Source organism: Chrysochloris asiatica, unplaced genomic scaffold, assembly GCF_000296735.1.
Source record: "Chrysochloris asiatica unplaced genomic scaffold, ChrAsi1.0 scaffold00267, whole genome shotgun sequence".
NCBI classification, from domain to species: domain Eukaryota; kingdom Metazoa; phylum Chordata; class Mammalia; order Afrosoricida; family Chrysochloridae; genus Chrysochloris; species Chrysochloris asiatica.
Window position 1 is genome coordinate 3,508,336 of NW_006408785.1, and position 5,524 is coordinate 3,513,859.

Consider the following 5,524-nt stretch of genomic DNA (forward strand, 5'->3'; position numbering starts at 1 on the left):
TTGTTGTTGTTGTTTTTGTTTTTTACACCGAAACACTCAGGAATATATAACCATTCAAACTACCATACCCTGCAAGCCTGTTCCCCAGCTGGCAGCACACAGCCCTTCTCCCTCCTTGAGATCAGAGTTCCAAGCTGCTCCATCTCTCCATGTCGTCATCTCTGCCTCCATCTCTGGCATCACTGCTTCTCTGGGTAGGGTCCCGCACACCACTCTTCTCCCTTGATGATCCCAGAGTTCTCTGCTCCTGGATTGCAAGATCACCCGCTCCGCTCCTTTTGTTACAAAACATCTACCTTTACAGTTGCAACATTCATAATTATTCCTGATAGCTATTATTCACTATTGAACCACAAGAATCTTATCCCCATCTCCTTTCACCAGACCCTCCTTTCACCAGACCCTTCCAAACCACTCAGTGAAGATTCTACCTTCCCTCACACCCTCAGACACTAAGTTTCCTCTTGAAAACTTGTAAGCCAGTCACTTCATGCCTTTGTAGCCCCTCGTTTTGGGTTCCACTTTACTACTTTTCACTGATCCATCACCACTGTTCATTATTAAAGGAACCCTGGTGTTACTGTGAGTTACGTATTGGACTGTTAACTGCAAGGTTGTCATTTCAAACCTAATAGACACTCTACAAGAGAAAAATGAGGCTGTCTGCTCCTATAAAGATTCAGTCTTGGAAACCCTAAGTAGTAGTTCTACTCTGTTCTATAGAATTGTGATGAATCAGAATTGACTTGATGGCATTAGGGGTCTATTACTAACTCAGGCTGCTAGAGTGATCCCTTTTTATAGTCCATCATCTTTGCCTCCTAGTCTTACTTTACCATTTAAAACTGGACTGAGGACTTGCCAACTTAATCAACAGATTAGATGTTGTGGTTACATGCCGTGGAGTCAGTTCCGACTCATAGTGACCCTGTACAAGGTTTCCAAGGCTGTAAATCTTTACGGGAGCAGAAAGCCTCATCTTTTCTCCTGAAGAACAGCTGGTAGTTTCAAAATGCTGTCCTTGAGGTTGGCAGCCCGACTCATAACCACTATGCTACCAGATTAGATAGTTCAACATTTATAACCACTTGTCATTTTCTTCTAATTGTTCTTAAATTTAAAAAATGTCTTCCTTTTGAAAGGTTGTATCTCTATCCCACTTAATGATTATAGCTAAAATAGTTTAACCTTAGTATCCTTTCTGAGAATAAAATACTTCAAAATGGGGGTGGGAACTTTGTAAAGAAAGTTATTTCAGAAAATATTTGGTAATGTATAGGTAGACAGACCTATAGTGAAACATTTTATATTGCTTTGTGCTTCTATGTAGGTGAGTAGGAATTCTGGTGTAGAGCTATAGGATAAACACTGGGCTGGGAGGCATAAGGATGGTAGTTCAAATCTACCAGCTCCTCCTTTGAAACCCTATACAGGTCGCTATGAGTTAGACCCAACTCAAAAGCACTTCTTCCTACAAAAAAATCACTTGTGTTCTCCCTGGCTTAGGGAGGATCACAGCTTGCCCCTACTGAACTGTGTGGTCCAACACAGGAAGGGTTTGCGGCCTGTGGTTCTGGGTGGGAAGAAGGTGGCGGCCCTTCCAGGGTAGTCCATGTCCACAGGGGTTAAAGGTGGGTTATGGTCATGGGGGAGCCTGAGTGGGGAGGATTGTATGCATTGGGAGAGCCTAGGGGGTCTGTAGGAGTTATAGGGGGTGAGCAGCTCACCCTGGAGCATTGGGCCGCTTTGTGAGAATGTTGAGGGGCCCTTCAGTTTGCAGTGAGAAGAACTTCCAGGCAGATAGGCTGTTGAATAATTGGGGGGCTGGTATCCCAAGCCTCTGGTCCCTTGGGTGGTTACATAGCCCGGTCCCCAGACCGGCCCAGCATTAGCCATGCTGCCACCTCCTTGGTTGAAGTATGGTGGCCCGGTGCCCAGACTCTTGGTCTTGCTCTGGGGCCAGTACTTGTAGTCTGGGTAGTCACAAAGGTGCCGAGCCCGAAGTCGCTTTGCCTGTTCCACGAAGGGCCGCTTCTCGTCCTCACCTAGCAACTTCCACTGGGCACCTATATTTTCATTTTTAACAAAATATACAATTGATTTAAATAAAACTATTCATTTTGTTGTACTTCCTATTAGCCAAGATTGGAATCATCAGTTATTGTCAACTATATATTTGGAGTGAGATTTTTGCATAAGGTCCAGCCTTTGAAATTGAGGGTCTATACTTTGTTGTGTAATCCTGATATGGTGCTGTAGGATAAGCTCTGTACTGCTACCCCAAAGTCAGTGGTTCAAACCACTCCTTGAAAACTGTGTCTAAGGTCGCTATGAGTCAAAACCTACTCAATGGCCCTTAGTAACAACAACATACTTTATTGTATGACAGACACTAAACTCTTCTTAACTCATCAACTGCTTTGGCAAATGCTGGATTGGAGCAAAAGACAGTTCATTTGAAGAGACAATGATATCAAAGTAACAATACTGAGTGTAAGAGAAATGGAGGATGTGTGTGAGAACCTGATCTCATTTTGGACATAGAACCAGATAAAGGTGGAGACAAAGGCTATAGTCACAATATGACTATAGTCACATTCTGTATCCCCAGAATCAGCTGATGGTATGAAGGAAGACTGTTAGGAAAGTAAGAGTCAAGGAATGTTAGAATGGGCCCAATCAAAACCAAATCACTGCCACAGAGTAAATTCTGAACAATAGGGTCACTAAGACTGTAAGTTAAAAGAAAAAAAATAATAACAACAAAACCCATAACCTTTTCTTGTGAATTCATTCCAAGTCATCAGTTTCATTCAACAAATCAGACCCTTAGTTTTATCTTGATTGCAGTCCCCTCGATGTAGCATCACTTAGACTACTTCCTTCTGTGTTTCTTGTTTATGCTCCTCCTTTCCTCACTCTTCTGAGTTTTGTCCTTAGGTCAAGGCTGCCCTTTTGATCTTGAATAGCTGACCATTCTGTGGTGTGTACCTCACTAGTGTTGCTCTCTTCTCCTCTATATGTCTTATCTATTGATTGGCTGAAAATTGAGCTATTGGGTAAGTTAAGTCCCATACATGTAGAGTGACCAGGGAGGCTGTAAATCTTCCAAAGAGCACCTGGTGGGTTTAAACTCACTACCTTATTTATGGAAGGAAGTCTGGTAATGTGATGGTTATGAGTTGGGCAGCTAATCTCATGGTCAGCAGTTCGAAACAAACAGCACAAAAATGAGGCTTTGTGCTCCTGTAAAGATTTACAGCTTCAGAAACCCTATACAGGGTCCCTATGAATCAGGACCAATTTCACAACACACCACCACCACCCATACCTTACAGTTAGCAATACAGTACTTATCCTACAGTGCTACCAAGATTCCTTAGACTTACATGAGTCCATAAAAACATATTCCTTTATTTTACAGATAAGAAAACTGAGGCACAGAGTGGATAAGTAACTTACTAATGGTGACACAAATAATCAGTTGACTAAAAACCAAAGCAAATGTTGGTGAATTCATTCCGACCCATACGACCATACAGGACTGTTAGAACTGTTCCATATGGCTTTCAAGACCATACATTTTTATGGAAGTGGACTGTCACATCTTTCTCACATAGAGAGTGGCTTGTGATTTCAAACTACTGGTCTTTTAGTTGGCAGCTGAGCTACTCACTTAAATGTACACCCGGGGTTCAAACCATTGTCCTGGAGTCAGTCCTAACTCGTAATGACTCAATAGTGGCCTTTTAGGAAAGAGTAGAACTGACCCAGAGGGACTCTAAGGCTGTAATTTGTATGGAAGCCAACTTTATAGAAACACCTTTCTCCCACAGACTGACTGAGGTGTTCACATCACACACCTTTTGGTTAGCACCCAAGCACTTATTTCTGGGGCTCCTTAGCACTAGGATGTTTTTGTTACTTGTTGTTTTTAAATGCCATCGAGTCAGTACCAACCCATAGCGACCTTATGCACAGCAGAACGAAACACTGCCCGATCCTGGACCAACCTCACTACTGTTACCATGCTTGAGTCCATTGATGCTGCCACTTGGCCAATCCATCTCGTTGGGAGACTTCCTCTTTTTTTCTGACTCTCCACCTTAAAAAACATGATATCCTTCTCCAATGACTGGTCCCTCCTGAAAATATATCCATAGTGTGGGAGATGAAGTTTGGCTATCCTGGCCTCCAAGGAGCACTCTGGCTGCACTTCTTCCAACACAGATCTGTTTATTCTTTTGGCAGCCCATGGCACTCTCAATAGTCTCCTCCAACACCGTAACTCAAAAGCATCAATCCTTCTATGATCTTTCTTATTCACTGTCCAGCTTTTGCATGCATATGAGGTTATTGAAAATACCATGGCTTTGGTCAAGAGCACCTTAGTCTTCAAGCTGACATCTCTGCTCTTCAACACTTTAAAAAGGTCTTCTGCAGCTGATTTGCCTAATGCGATATGTCCTTTGATTTCTTGACTGCTGCTTCCATGAGTGTTGATAGTTGATCCAAGAAGAATGAAGTCTTTGACAACTTCAGTCTTTTCTCCATTGATGATAATGTTGTTTACTGGTCTAATGGTGAGGAGTTTTGTTTTCTTTACGTTGAGATATCATACATACCAAAGGCTGTGCTCTTTGATCTTCATCAGTCAATGTTTTAAATCCTCTTCACTTTCAGCAAGCAAGGTTGTATCATCTGCATATCACAGGTTGTTAATGAGTCTTCTTCCAATCCTGATGCTATGTTTTTCTGCATATAAGCCAGCTTCTCAGATTATTTGCTTAGCATATAGGTGGAATAAGTATGGTGAAAGAATACAACCTTGTCTCACACCTTTTTTAATTTTAAACCATTCAGTGTTCCCATGCTCTGTTTGAACAGCTGCATCTTGGTCCAGGTACAGATTCCTCATGAGCACAATTAAGTGTTCCATAATACTCATACTTCACAATGTTGTCCAGAGCTTGTCATGATTCACACAATAGAAAGCTTTTGCATAGTCAATAAAGCACAGGTAAACGTCTTTCAGATATTCTCTGCTTTCAGCTAAGATCCATTGGATATCCGCAATGATATCCCTTGTTCCATGGCCTCTTCTGAATCTGGCTTGAACCACTGGAAGCTCTGTTAATGTATGATTATAGCCATTTTTGTATTACCTTTAGCAAAACTTTACTCACGTAGGACATCAAAGAGATTGTCCGATGATTTCCACATTCCGTTGTGTCACCTCTCTTTGGAATGGGTACAAATATGGATCTCTTCCAATCAGTCAGCCAGATAATTGTCTTCCAAATTTCTTGGCATAGATGAGTGAGTGCCTCCTGTGCTGAATCACTTTCTTGAAAGATTTCAGTTTTTTATTCCATCAATTCCAGGTGCCTTGTTCTTGGTCAATTCCTTCAATGCACCTTGGATTTCCTCCTTCAGTATCATTGGCTCTTGATCATATGCTACCTCTTGAAGTGGTTAAACATTAACCATTTCCTTTTGGTACAGTGACTCTGTGTATTCCTTC

General features: G+C 41.9%; 1 protein-coding gene and 1 pseudogene across 1 annotated transcript in view; one reads left to right on the plus strand and one right to left on the minus strand.

Moving 5' to 3' along the window:
• LOC102832836 (potassium voltage-gated channel subfamily H member 8-like) overlaps positions 1-5,524 on the plus strand; it is a gene marked incomplete at its 3' end in the record, with an annotated part of 520,053 nt that overhangs the window by 127,361 nt on the left and 387,168 nt on the right. The window lies entirely within an intron of this gene.
• LOC102830547 overlaps positions 1,626-5,524 on the minus strand; it is a 37,299-nt pseudogene continuing 33,400 nt past the window's right edge.